Genomic DNA, 15,263 nt, shown 5'->3' on the forward strand with positions numbered 1-15,263 from the left:
AAAATAAACAACCTTCAGAAAGTGAAGAAAAAGGCTAATGACAGAAAGTATTGTGACCAGATACCCATCTACCCAAGAGAAGCCTCTAGGAATAAAGGAAATTTTAGAAGACATATCTACCTTCTGAATGTGCTGTGGCAAAAGGTTTCTGGAGTCAATCAACTTAAGATGAGAAAAAGAATCAACAAGTTACCATAATACAAAGTATAAAGTAAATGTTGCTTGGCAACAATAGGAACTGCATATGGCATCTTATTAAATTGGGGAAAAAGAGAAAAATATTCACAATCTTGGCCATGAAGGCTCTTGGGTAGAGCAGAAATGCTCATGAATGTGTATGAGAAGTGGGAGTAGAAATGACCAGAGGGTCACTAAAGCACATCACGGAAGAGAAGGCAGAGAAATAGGAGAAGGCAAAAGAATAACAATTTCAGTTTAGACATTTTCATAGGAAATTGATATGATGGAAATTTAATATATGCAGAAATAAATGTTGGTTGAGAAAATATTTATTAATATGTATAATATGCAAACTATTTTAAAATAAGGAATTATAAACATAAATTAGAATAATTTTTTAAAAAACACTTTCAAATGATAAACATGTTTTAAATACAAAAGTTGCTTATTGCCATGAGATAGTATCACCTACATGTGGGGTGTGAGGGGTCATTTGTCCATCAGGTTCAAATTGGGTCAGACATCTCTAAAATGCGATATGAGGAGCAAATGCTATATTCTGGTTGCATGACCACTGTCCTATATATGAATTCTGTCTACCTTGTGTGGCAAATACAAAGATGTTTGTTTGCAAAAGTCTTGTGCTCTATACCCCAGAAAAAAACTCCTTGATGGGCTACTATGGCTGTAGCCATCATCTTTGCTTCCCTAATACCATTATTCTCTTTGTGAACTATTTCAGGCACATTCATGGCCTTAACGCTTCACATGGCTTGACAAAATGTTAACTCTCATGGTATACTTGTTAATGAGTTCCTAGTGATGACCACAGAAAGAATGCTTACTCAGGTTTTGTTGTTGTTGCTGTTTTTAAATACGTAAACTGAAATTTTATGGACTGAGTTTTCACTGTTTTTCTGGCATGTTGGAGAGGCTTATAAAGAGAGCCATTAGGATTTTTCATTTCCTTTGGCTAACTTCATAAGATCTCCTTTTACGTCCTTATTTCTCAGAGTGTAAATGAGGGGATTTAACATGGAGGTGACTGTTCCATAAAATATTGAGATGACTTTGTCCTCTTCTTGATATTCTTTTGACTGAGGTTTCAGTAACATGTAGATGGCTGTCCCATAAAATATGGTGACCACAGTTAGATGGGATCCACAAGCGGAGAAAGCTTTGAGTCTGGCCTCCACAGAATGGGTCTTTAGCACGGCAACCACAATGCGAGTAATAGATGAGGATGCAAGTGAATGGCAGGGGCAGTGTGAACACACTGATAACCAGACCCAGAATTAGACTGACAGGGGTGTCTGAGCAGATAAGCTTCAGCAGGGCTGGGATCTCACAGGTAAAGTGGTTGATGAAATAATGCCCACAACCATGAGCAGGGCTTGCAATGATTGGTGTGACTGCTACTAAGAAGGCACTAGTCCAGGTTCCCAAGGCCAACTGTATGCAAACCCAATTGTTCATAATGACGGTGTAACGCAGGAGATTGGAGATTGCAACAAACCTGTCATAAGCCATGATAGCAAGGAGGAGACACTCTGTCATCCCCAAAAAGAGGAATGTGGTCATCTGGGCCTAACAGCTGGTATAGGAAATAGTAGGGAAGTCCCTGAAGCATTGGGCCAGCACATATGGCTCCCAGCTGGTAGACTAACAGATATCAAGGAAGGATAAATTACTGAGAAAAAAAATACATGGGGGTATGATGTTGAGAATCCCATCTCACTACAATAAGGTTGTTCCCAAACACTGTGACCAGGTAGAAAAACAGCAGTCCTAAGAAGAAGGCAACCTGGATTTGAGGCTGTTGGGAAAATCCAACAAGGATGAATCCAGTCACCTCAGAGGCATTATCTTTCTTTACACTGCCTATTTATTTAGTTGTCTCAAGTACTAGGGAAAGAAGACAAAACATCATGTTACTTAAATGAAGAAATAGGAAGAGTAGCATCTCAATAGCTTATTAGAAGCCATGTTCTGGATTAGTGTGTGTCATTCATTTTACTGGGTTAGACTCAGCTGTTCAAGTGTCCAGTGGTGGAAATAGAGGTTCTCTCTTTGTTTTTCTGTCTTACAGAACTGTATATGATCAGGAAAGGCTTATTACGTTGTTTGGACTGTTAGGTACCCCTTAGATCATGTAAGACACATTTGATCAAGTAAGTGGGTTGGTCATGTAAGACACTATTAAACATCAATAGTGGGTTAAACAGAACTATTACACTCATAAAGGGGCATAGCTAGATGATTGACTATATTCTTAACCAAAAAAAGGCAAATATGCTATATCTCCCCACCCAAAATGCTTGTTTATAGTCAGTTTTATTTAAGCTGGTTCATTAATTAGCAAGTAATAATTTTTAAGTTTAAGCTCAATGATCCAGTTGTGAATTCTTGGAATACTTCTTTGCTTTTAAACTTTTTTTTTGTTCATATATAATAGTAAAACCACCTATGCATGTAAATTAAAAAGTGCATATGTAGCTAAATCTATTACTCAGTTCAATGGAAAAGCATCACCAGCCAAAATGACATGAAATAAACCAAGTAATGTGTGGGTTTACTGAAATCACACTCTGTTTAGTTGTCCTAACAACTATTTTCAAATGACAGAAACTCACTATGTGTAGGTCCTGCCATCTCCATATAGTTCAGAACAAAAGCTTAAAGGGTGATGGGAAAATCTTATTAGATAAAACATTTCATGAAGACGACAGTTACCAGAAATTGTGAAGGGAGACAAGGGAAATCTTGGAATACATGTTTCCAGAAATGTTCAGAAAAAAAAAAAAAAGAAAAAAGACAGAGCTTTCCTAGTTTTATATGATTTCAGTAGGGAGTGAAAGAGATGACCCATCGAAGTCCCTTTTGGCTTTATGATTTTCTTATTTAGACACAGAATCAAACCTCTCCTTAACTGTATAGTTATGTTCGTGCTATATACATAATTAGGTAATTCTTCATGCTAAATAGGCAGAATGTTGAAATACAGAGAGAAGGCAAGGGAGTCACCTGGATCCACTAATAAGCTGCAACATCTTGAGAAATTCAGTTTCCTCACACATAAAATGGGAATATCACCTAGCCCCTGGCAGAACTGTTCCAAGAATTCAGTTCAGTTTAGTCGCTCAGTTGTGTCCGACTCTTTGAGACCCCGTGGACTGTAGCATGCCAGGCTTCCCTGTCCATCACCAGCTCCCAGAGCTTGCTCAAAGAATTAGACAAGATTATTTCTATAAAGAATCTAACACAGTGCTGAGTACAAGTATACCACCCAAGATACATTAGCTCCCTTCCCACTTTCATGGCCCATGAAGACCTTCCCGTCAGCTTGGATTTCATCCTTGTAAACATGTGCCAAAATGTCATGTCATTGTACCTTTCTTTGTAAGGTTATCATGTTACCAGAAAGAATACCATCTGAAGTTTTTGGTTTGAGTAACAACTAAAGAAAGTTTGAGTATGTAAGTCATTAAAATTTGTTCCTAATGGTAGGCGGGAAAAGACATATAAAGAGATGAAAATTACTCAGACTTAGGGCTGGAGGACAGCAACAGAGAAGTGCACCTCATTCATAACAGAAGCATTTTGCAGTTGGCGACACCCCCACAAATGACTAATCTCCAAGAAGAAATTTGATTCTTTCAACTGCAAGGAAAAGAAGTTTAATACAAGCAGCTGTGGTAATAAATCTTCCTATCAGTTGTGGTTATAAGGTTGGAAAATCTTGAGTTAACGGTGCTGGTGAATCATGACCATTTATTTCTACTTGTTAAATATCTTTTTCTTTTATTTACCCAGAGTTGGCTTATAATAAGGCTACCATGAAAGGTTGGTGTCTAAAAGACAATAGAAACATTCATTTTCCAGCATAATAATAATAATAATAATAATAATAATATAAATATCAATTCATGACATGTGGTTTTTCTTTGCCTGTACAAATATTAGAATACTATTTCTTCTAGAAGTGTCCAAAATTCTGTTACTTTGTTCCCAGCAAACACAAAAATAAATTGAGAAAATGTCCTTTCTGAATACATTGAGATATTTTTAAAGCATTTGTGTTTGCCAAAAATGTATAATCTACTTACAGACCAAAAATATTTAAGTAGTATTAAAAGAAGCCACAATTCAAAGGCAAGAAGGAACTTTGGAAATTTGGATAATCTTGTGGTGGGTTTGAGAATTTATAAGCTCAGTCTTGAAGAACAATTTCCACTTTGGGGATTTAGGAGATATCCCTGCTTTGTAATTAAGTTGCCTAATGCAAATAGAGAAGAGAGAAAACAAATAAGGAGGAGGAGACATCTGCTGTATTTAGCTCATTAAAATAATGTTCACTTTTCTCCTAACTTGATTAATGAGCATTTCAGTGAATGCTCCCTATAGCGATGATTCTAGTCAGTAAATATGGTGGCAGTTGGGAACCAGCACTGCTTTTCCTCAAAGGAGAAACTTTCTTCTGCCTGTAGCTCTTCATTTACTTACTTTTCTGATAACAAGTTAAATATTCAGGTAAGTGCTATAAAGAATTTATATTGAGGAATTTGGGGGATGAAGATGTACATCAAAGTATGATTATGTAACTTAACTTTTGTGTTTACTGGATCCTCCAAAGATATACTATGGTTGTCAGTCCAGTTCTCTCTCAAGTATAATTGTGAGTTCAATTTAGTTTTTTTTAACTTGAGGGACCTTTGTCTCTGTATAATGGAAGTAAGACTGAGTGTACATTTTGGAAGCTATAAGCCCCTGGATTTAGCGACCATATCTGAGTCATTTCCATTTTCTTTGGAACTCTACCTTGCACAGAGAAAACTCTTCAAAGATGTTTGTTGAAATAAAAGCTCTTGATGTCACTTTAACTAAATGGATTCTTCCATTCAGGTATTTTTTTACATTGCATTTAACCATACAATTTTTTTTTCTGAATTTTTTCCTTTCTGGCTGCCCTGTGTAGCACATAGGAATCTTAGTTCCCTGACCAGCGATCAAACCAGCAAAGTCTTAACCATCAGATCATCAGGGAAGTCTCTTTTCCTGAAATTTTTACTTGTCGATTTCTTTGTACCAAAAAAGTGTATCACCTGACGGAGCAGTTCTCTGTAGAAATACAACATAAGAGAACTTTCACCCAGTTAGTCACATCATAGCAGGTTCTGTGGGTCACTCTCTCCACAGAGTGTTGATGATAAGGTTCTGCTTATGTGAGATATTAATTCCTCAAGAATTTTCTTTGTGATTCTATCCTGGGGACTTTCTGACACCCATATATTAAAAATATATTAAACCTTTGTGGAAATCCACAAAACATGAAGGCGAATAGGATGATGAACATTTGTAGTAGCACACAAATTGAAAGAAATTGCAATGCTGCCAAAGAAATATTTCATGGAGAACATGATTGATGCTTCCCTGATGAAGATTATAGAACGGACATAGAGGCACAGCACAATAGGAATGGAAAGCTTCAGCTGTCCAGGCATCTGATGGAAATCTCAGTCTGGTAAAGAGCAGGGCATCTGATAAATTTGGGATTTGCCTTGCTGACAATTTCATTTCTCAGAAGGTTAAAGAAGCATTGAGGGGAAATGATGCTATGGATTTAATTATGATGGAATGGACCGGAATCTTGGACAAAATAACCATATCATCTGGGAGTTCATAATAGAAAGAAAGGCTATGGCCAATACTTCTAAAAGGGAAGTTGGCTATGAAACCAGATAGCTTTTCTCTGAATCTTTTAATTTCAAATTTCTTAAACACTCTGATGATACTTTGACCAGATACAGATAATCACAAGAGATTTAAGATGAAAATAGACCTTTTCCACTTCAAGAGCACAGGACAGAGCATGCAAACAGTCCAGACTCAGATCTCCTGCATGTAGACCGGACTTACATAACAATCTCTAAAGGCCTAATTGACAGCAACTTTCCTGTCTGTAGTCAGATTCTACTAGTGAAAATGAAACTTGCTCAGTCATGTCCAACTCTTTGTGACCCCATGGACTATACAGTCCATGGAGTTCTCCAGGCCAGAATACTGGAGTGGATAGCCTTTTCCTTCTCCAGGGAATCTTTCCAACCCAGGGATCGAACCCAGGTCTCCCTCTTTGCAGGCAGATTCTTTACCAGCTGAGCCACCAGGGAAGCCTAAGAATACTCAAGTGGGTAGCCTATCCCTTCTCCAGTGGATCTTCCTTACCCAGGAATCGACCTGGGGTCTCCTGCATTGCAGGCAGATTCTTTACCAACTGAGCTATGAGGGAAGCCCAAGATTCTACTAGACCCATCCCCCTATGAGGGTAGCTCAAGATTCTACTAGGCAACATAGATCTGTGTGGCGTAATTTGAAAGTTTACCAGGTACCTGGATTTTACTTGTCTTGTGGATATTTTTCTCAGAGCTTTTTGTTGTATCTATGAGAGAATTCAGTATATGCTTTAGAGTCAGGCATAATCATTTATTCATTTGTCCATTCAGCAAATATTTTTTGAGTTCATACCATGTATCCAATTCTGTTAAAGTTGCCGAGGATACAGCAATGAACAAATAGAGATTAGGCATCCCTTCTCATTTAACTTATACTCTATTTGGATGATAGAACAAGAAGTAGCAAATTAAGCAATTCATATCATTATAACTGTTATGAAGAAAGCAGAGTTGATATGAAAGAGAGTGCTAGAACAAGATTACTATTTGAGTTGAGACCAAAAGTACACAAATAGACTATGTGAAAATCTAGGGGAAGAGAGTTCCAGGGAGAGGGAACAGTAAGTGTTAAGACTCTGAAGCAAGAACAAGTTTCACTGTTTGCTGAATAGATGGCAGATAACTGCAGCTGAAGTGTAGTGTAGGGTAAACAATCATCCTGGCTTGTCCCAGACTTTCTTGGTTTTACCACTGAAAGTCTCATGTAATACGGAATCCTTTAATCCTTGTGTGGGACTTTAAGTATTAGTATAGAAACTCACTACTCATTACTATAGAATACTCTCACAGAGTATTTTTTTCCCCAAGTTAAGTATTCTGTAGCCCTTCCATCTCAACTCAGAAGATATATTTAGTTCTAAGGCCTCTCAATCACAAACGCAAAACAGCTCCTGATAATATACTTGATTTTCTCCCCAGTGTCCTTTTGAAGAGCGACTCTTTGAACCAGAAACCCTTAGGTATCTGCAGGTCTTGTGCCCTATTTGTGGTTCTCTGTGCCCTCTGAATTCCTCATAGAACTAAGGCCTAGAAATGTGCTACTGAACTCACGGTTCCCAGTCTTAGGGTTCTCTGAGAAGACAGCTTTTAAGCCTACCAGTTTTCATACATGCCCCTGGAGTGAAATTTCTGCCAACTTAATTATTAGGTGATAGCAATTAGCAGGCATTAGCACCCGTCCTGTAGAAGTTCAGGTTTCCTTCAGTGAAACTAACTCATACCCAGAGCTTTGACAGCCATTTACCAAAAGAGTCTAATCTCCTCTTGCACCAGAGGTTGTGAGCATCCCTGGATGACTGAAGCTACTGTTGGCAACAGGCTCTTGGGTAGAGCAGATGACTGAAAAGAGAAACTAGAGCAGGACAAGGGGAGCTCTGTAAGATGATGTTTGCAGATGACTGTGCCATCTAAAAGAGAGTTGAAGTCTAGGAAGCATATCTACTGCCTATGTAAAACCATGTTTTCCACTTGACTCTAGAATGAGTGCCAGGTTTTCAAATGCATAGGATTCTTATTTCACTCAAATTTTAGGTTAATTGAAAAACAGAATTCTAAATGTGTCTTCTTTAACTCTCAATTCGAAGAACAACTTAGTTTAGAAGTCCTGAAGCCAGATTTCTTGCCCTGGTTGTGCCAGAACACCTGGGATTTTGATTTCTCCTCTGTTAAGCAAATGACTGTCACTGGACAATTACTCTTTTTAATAACATTTTTCTAATCAAATGAGAGAACATGTAAGCCACAGAAAACTGTAGGTAATGGAACTAAAACCACAGAGAATTGTACTGTTGATCATGGCCATTGACAACATTTGAGCTCTTTCCCTATTCCTATGCCTATTTTCACAGTCATTATGTCAAACTATAGAAAATGCTGGGCCCTGTCTCCCACTCTAGCATTTTCCCCATGGCACAGACAATTATTTAGGACTCTTCTTGCCCTATGATTCTGAGTATATTTGGTTTCTTATGGTCAATGTAAAATAGATGATCAAAAATCATGGTGACATGTCAGAATTAATTGATATTTATAGAGCATTCCACCTCAAAGCAGCAGACTACACAGTCCTCTCAAGCACACACAGAACATTCTCCAGGATTGACCACATGCTAGGCCACAAGATGAGCCTTCAGTTCAGTTCAGTTCAGTTCAGCTGCTCAGTAGTGTCCTACTCTTTGCAACCCCATGGACTGCAACATGCCAGGCCTCCCTGTCCATCACTAACTCCTGGAGTTTACCCAAACTCATGTCCATTGAGTCAGTGATGCCATCCAACCAGCTCATCCTCTGTCGTCCCCTTCTTCTCCTACCCTCAATCTTTCACAGCATCAGGGTCTTTTCAAATGAGTCAGCTCTTCGCATCAGGTGGCCAAAGTGCTGGAGTTTCAGCTTCAACATCAGTCCTACCAATGAACACCCAGGACTGATCTCCTTTAGGATGGACTGGTTGGATCTCCTTGAGGTCCAAGGGACTCAAGAGTCTTCTCCAACACCACAGTTCAAAAGCAGCAATTCTTTGGTGCTCAGCTTTCTTTATAGTTCAACTCTCACATCCATACATGACTACTAGAAAAACCATAGCCTTGATCAGACAGACCTTTGTTGGCGAAGTAATGTCTCTGCTTTTTAATATGCTGTCTAGGTTGGTCATAACTTTCCTTCCAAGGAGTAAGCGTCTTTTAATTTCATGGCTGCAATCACCATCTGCACTGATTTTGGAGCCCATAAAAATAAAGTCAGCCACTGTTTCCACTGTTTCCCCACATATTTGCCATTAAGTGATGGGATTGGATGCCATGATCTTAGTTTTCTGAATGTTGAGCTTTAAGCCAACTTTTTCACTCTCCTCTTTCACTTTCATCAAGAGGCTTTTGAGTTCCTCTTCACTTTCTGCCATAAGGGTGGTGTCATCTGCATATCTGAGGTTATTGATATTTCTCCTGGCAATCTTGATTCCAGCTTGTGCTTCTTCCAGCCCAGCATTTCTCATGATGTACTCTGCATGTAAGTTAAATAAGCAGGGTAAACTGTGATTAAAAACCTACCAACAAGGGGACATGGGTAAACCTATGGCTGATTAATGTTGATGTTTGGTAGAAACCAACACAATACTGTAAAGCAATTATCCTTCAATTAAAAATAAAAAAAAAAAAAAACAAACTCCCAACAAACAAAAATCCAAGACCAGACAGCTTCACAGCTAAATTTTATCAAACTTTTAGAGAAGAATTAACACCTATCCTTCTGAAACTGTTCCAAAAAATTGCAGAGGAAAGAAAACTTCCAAACTCATTTATGAGGCCACTATTACCCTGATACCAAAACTAGACACAAATGACACAAAAAATAAAATTACAGGCTAATATCACTGATGAACATAGATTAAAAAATCCTCAACAAAATACTAGCAGTCCATATTCAAAAATACATTAAAAAGATGATATGCCAGATCAAGTGGGATTCATCCCAGGGATGCAAGGATTTTTCAACATCTGCAAATCAATTAATGTGATACACCACATCAACAAACTGAAGAATAACAACCATACTGCTACTGCTACTGCTGCTAAGTCACTTCAGTCGTGTCCGACTCTGTGCGACCCCATAGATGGCAGCCCACCAGGCTCCCCCATCCCTGGGATTCTCCAGGCAAGAACACTGGAGTGGGTTGCCGTTTCCTTCTCCAATGCATGAAAGTGAAAAGTGAAAATCATCTAAATAGATGAAGAAAAAGCTTTTGACAAAATTCAGCACTCATTGATACAAACTGTCCAGAAAGTACGCATGGAGGGTGCAAACCTCAACATAATAAAGGCCATATATGACAAATCTACAGCTAGCATCATACTCAGTGGTGAAAAGCTGAAAGCATTCTCTCTAAGGTCAGGAAAAGACAAGGATGTCCACTCTTGCCATTTTTATTCAACATAGTTTTGGAAGTCCTATCTATAGCAATCAGAGAAGACTGAAAAGGGAACCCAAATTGGAAAAGAAGAAGTTAAGCTATCACTGTTTGCAGATGACATGATACTATACATAGAAGATTCTAAAGATGCTACTAGAAAACTACTAGAACTCATCAATGAATTTGGCAAAGTTGCAGGTTACAAAATTATTATGTAGAAATCTGTTGCATTTCTATACACTAACAACAAGATCAGAAAGAGAAATTCAAGAAGAAATTCCATTTACCATTGCATCAAAAAGAATAAAATACCTAGGACCTCCCTGAGGAGACAAATACCTGTACTCCAAAAACTATAAGATGTTGATGAAAGAAATCAAAGAAGATATAAACAAAGATGGAAAGATATACCATCTTCATGGATTGGAAGAATTAGTATTGTCAAAATGACTACACTACCCAAGGCAATCTGCAAATTCAATGCAATCCCTCTCAAATTACCAATGGCAGTTTTCACAGAACTAGAACAACAACAACAACAAAAATCTCAAACTTTGTATGGAGACACAAAAGACCCTGAATAGCCAAAGTAATCTTGGAAAAGAAAAAAGAGCTGGAGGAATCATGTTCCCTAACTTCAGACTATACTACAAAGATACAGTCATCAAAACAGTGAAGTACTGGCACATAAATAGAAATATAGTTTGATGGAACAGGATAGAAAACCCAGAAAAAAGCCCATGCACCTATCTATGGTCAACTAATCCATGACAAAGGAGGCAAGACTACACAATGTTGGAAAGATAGTCTCTTCAACAAATGGTGCTGGGAAAACTGGACAGCCACATGTAAAAAAAAATGAAATCAGATCATTCTTTAACTCCATACACAAAATGGATTAAAGACCTAAATGTGAGATCAGACACTATAAAATTGCTAGAGGAAAACATAGGCGGAACACTCTGTGATATAAATCACAGCAATATCTTTTTTGATCCATCTCCCAGAATAATAGAAATAAAAACAAAAATAAGCAAATGGAACCTACTTAAATTCAAAAGCTTTTGCATAGTAAAGGAGACAATGAACAAAGTGAAAAGACAACCCAGTTTGGGAAAAAATATTTGCAAATGATGTGACTGATAAGGGATTTTTAATTATTTAATTTATAAACAGCTTATGACACTTAATAGCATCAAAACAAACAATCCACCCCAAAAGTGGGCAGAAGACCTGAATAGACACTTCTCCAAAGAGGACATACAGATGGCCAAAAAGCACATGGAAAGATGTTCAACATTTCTAGTTATTAGAGAAATGCTAAACAAAACTATAATGAGATATCACCTCATACCAGCCAGAATGGCTATCATCAAAAAATCCACGAACAGCAAGTGCTGGAGAGGGTATGGAGAAAAGGGAACCCTCTTACACTGTTGGTAGGAATGTAAATTAGTACAGCCAGTATGGAGAACTGGGTGGAGGTTTCTTAAAAAAACTGAAAATAAAACTACCATATGACCCTGCAATCCCACTCCTGGGCATATATCTGGAGAAAAACATGATCTGAAAGGATACATGCAGCCCAATGTCCATTGCAGCACTGTTTACCATAGTCAAGACACAGAAACAACCTAAATGTCTGTTGACAGATGAATAGGTAAAGTAGATGTGGTACATATATCCAATGGAATATTACTCAGCCATTAAAAAAGAATGAAATAATGCCATTTATAGGAACATGGATGGACTTAGAGAGTGTCATACTTACTGAAGTAATTCAGACAGAGAGGGATAAATATTGTATGACATCCCTTATAGTGGAATCTAAAAAGAAATATAAATGAACTTACTTACAAAACAGAGATACTCAGAAAATGAACTTATGGTTGCTAGGAGAAAGGGATAGTTGGGGAGTTTGGGAAGGTCATGTACACTCTGCTGTATTCAAAATAGATAACCAACAACGTCCTATTATGTAGCATGTGGAACTTTCTCAATGTTATGTGGCAGCCTGGATGGGAGGTAAGTTTGGAGGAGAATGAATACATGAATATATATGGCTGAGTTCCTTCACAGTTCACCTGAAACTATCAGAACATTGTTAACTGGCTATATCCCAATGCAAAATAAAAAGTTTAAAGTTTGAAAAAAAATCATGGTGAATAATATTTGTTTTTTAACCAATAAAGAGGTCAATATAAAGTTTTTCATGGAAAATAAATGTAAGAATTATACAAATAAATTATTTATAAGCTTGTAAGGAATTATTACAATCCTTGGTCTTCACTGGTGGTACAGTGGCTAAGAACCTGCCTGCTAATGGAGGGGATAACCTGATGGAACCAATAGGTTCCATCCCTGGTTGAGGAAGATTCCACATGCTGCAGAGCAACTAAGCCTGGGTGATACACCACTGAGCCCACCATCCTAGAGCCTAGGAGCTGCAACTACTGAGCCCATGTGCTGCAACTACAAAAGCCTATGCACCTAGAGCCCATGCTCCACAAAAAGAAAAGCCAGTGCAGTGAGAAGCCTGCATACTTCAACAAAGAGTAGTCCCTGGTAGCTGCAACTAGCAATGAAGATTTAGTGAGGCCAAAAATAAATAAATAAATAAATGCGTGTTAAGTCACTTCTGTAGTGTCCGACTCTTTGTGACCCTATGGACTGTAGCCCACCAAGCTCCTCTGTTACAGGATTCTACAAGCAAGAATACTGGAGTGGGTTGACATGCCCTCCTCCAGGGGATCTTTCCCACCCAGGTATCAAACCTGTGTCTCTTACATCTAACCTGCATTGGCAAGTGGGTTCTTTATCACTTCTTCCACATGGGAAGCCCAAATAAATAAACAGATAGATAAAAATAAAAAAAAGAAAACAGCATTCTAAAAAAGAAATTATTACAATCCTTCATTTACCCTTGTCGGCCTGTGTTTGGATTGTATCCTAAAGAATTGTCTGGCGTGGTAAATTAAAAACCAGTTATACAATTCCTTTCTCCCTCAGCAGAATCATATGGTCATAAGGCCACATGACCTAAGGTCATATTTTATGAAAATTACTGGAGATGAAAAAATATATTGTTTCCTAAAAAAGAGAAAATTCCTCTGAATTCAGAAGTTTAGAATATAAGTTTTAGCACCTGATAAAAAAACGAAGCAATATTGATATAATATGGAAAACAATGAAAATGGCTGACTTTGAGAATGAATCATAGAAAACTTTACATGACAATAAAACAGTGTTGAGAGACCAATAAAGCAACCTTGAAATTTTGGATGTTGGCCAAATATTGGACAAGCATCTCTTACATACAATGCATTGGCCCTTGGCACATAGCATCCTAGGAAAACCAAAACACTGTTGTTGCCTGACTTGGGCGAGGAGAGGTGACTCTTGGACACAAATACCTCTCAGATGAGGGACAGAGTGGTAAGTATCCTCACAGAGAGGCATCTGAGATGTTACAGGAATTGCTTTCTTCTGACGACCTGCAGCAGCGTTCCAATGGATCATTCCATCCCTGGACAGAATCCTTGGGCTGAGCAGTTTCATGCCTCAACACAGAACATGCAGTAGGAGTAGGCTTTTTCCTACTTAGTGGAGGGCTCATGCTATGCTATGCTATGCTAACTCACTTCAGTCGTGTCCAACTCTGTGTGACCCCATAGACGGCAGCCCACCAGGCTCCCCCGTCCCTGGGATTCTCCAGGTAAGAACACTGGAGTGGGTTGCCATTTCCTTCTCCAATGCATGAAAGTGAAAAGTGAAAGTGAAGTCGCTCAGTCGTGTCCGACTCTTCGCGACCCCATGGACTGCAGCCTACCAGGCTCCTCCGTCCATGGGATTTTCCAGGCAAGAGTACTGAAGTGGGGTGCCATTGCCTTCTCTGGTAGAGGGCTGAAGTGAACTTCAAATGTAACTCAAAAGCAGCAGCATCTTTAGTAAATGGGGAGAGGAAGACTCCAAAGTCTGTTTATTAAGATGTCTGGGGAGGGAAGTGGAATCACACCTGGCAAGGGACACAGCATCAAAGGTTTCAAAGTCACAAGGACAAATCATTTCAAACCCTCCAGGATTAGGTCCCAGAGATGCAATTAGAAGAAAAAAGTTCATGTGAAAGAGTTCAGAAGTATTTACAAGAACAGGCCCCAGAGAAAGTATTTATTTCTGGATCTATAATGCTAAAGTTTCTCTCCTCCTTAATTAATTCTCTAGATCTTTGGAAACATAACAGTGGCCTGGGAATCCAACCTGTGGGACTAAGTGGTACCAAATGCTAGGATGAAAGGCACAGAAATCTAGTAGTCACCTGGTGATTCTAAATATCTGGATGGTTGATTAGACATGTATTTAGTTTGGTTCCAAGGTTACTACTGCTGAACAACCGTCAACAGGAGAATGTTGGGTTCCACCAAAAAAAGATACCCCACGTCCAAGAGCAAAGGAGAAGTCCCCAAAAGACCTCTCCTTTTTGGGACCTCCTACCAAAAAGAGGGTAGGAGGGGAGAAATGGCATTTAGAATCAAGCCCCATTCCTGCCAGAGACGCTTGGAGGGCTCAAACAAAACCTTGTGCCCACCAGGACCCAGAGACCCCGCAGAGTCTGAGCCAGACCTGTCTTTGAGTGTTTGAGTATCTCCTGCAGAGGCACGGGTCAGCAGTAGCCTGCTGCGGGGACAGGGTCTCTGGCTGTAGCAGACCTGGGAGGCACAGTGTGTGGCATAAGCCCTCTTGGAAGAGGTTGCCATTAGCCCCACCATAGAGCTACCGAGTAGATGACCCACAAATTGGAAAACAATTGTATCAAAGAAGTCCTCACCCTGTTATGAAAGTTCTAGGACCCACAACAGATTTCACAACCTGGGGATCAGCTAAGGGACTGAGACCCTTCCAGGGAATTTGACTTTGAAGGAAAGTGGGATTTGATTACAGAACTTCCATAG

At 38.9% G+C, this 15,263-nt stretch overlaps 1 pseudogene; it reads right to left on the reverse strand.

Moving 5' to 3' along the window:
* Nucleotides 1–1,130: 1,130 nt before the first annotated feature.
* LOC147341410 (olfactory receptor 13H1-like) lies at nucleotides 1,131–13,872 on the reverse strand (annotated as a pseudogene).
* Nucleotides 13,873–15,263: the final 1,391 nt, after the last annotated feature.

This window comes from Bos grunniens, chromosome X (genome assembly GCF_055505025.1).
Source record: "Bos grunniens cultivar Pamir isolate PY7600 chromosome X, Bosgru_T2T1.0, whole genome shotgun sequence".
NCBI classification, from domain to species: domain Eukaryota; kingdom Metazoa; phylum Chordata; class Mammalia; order Artiodactyla; family Bovidae; genus Bos; species Bos grunniens.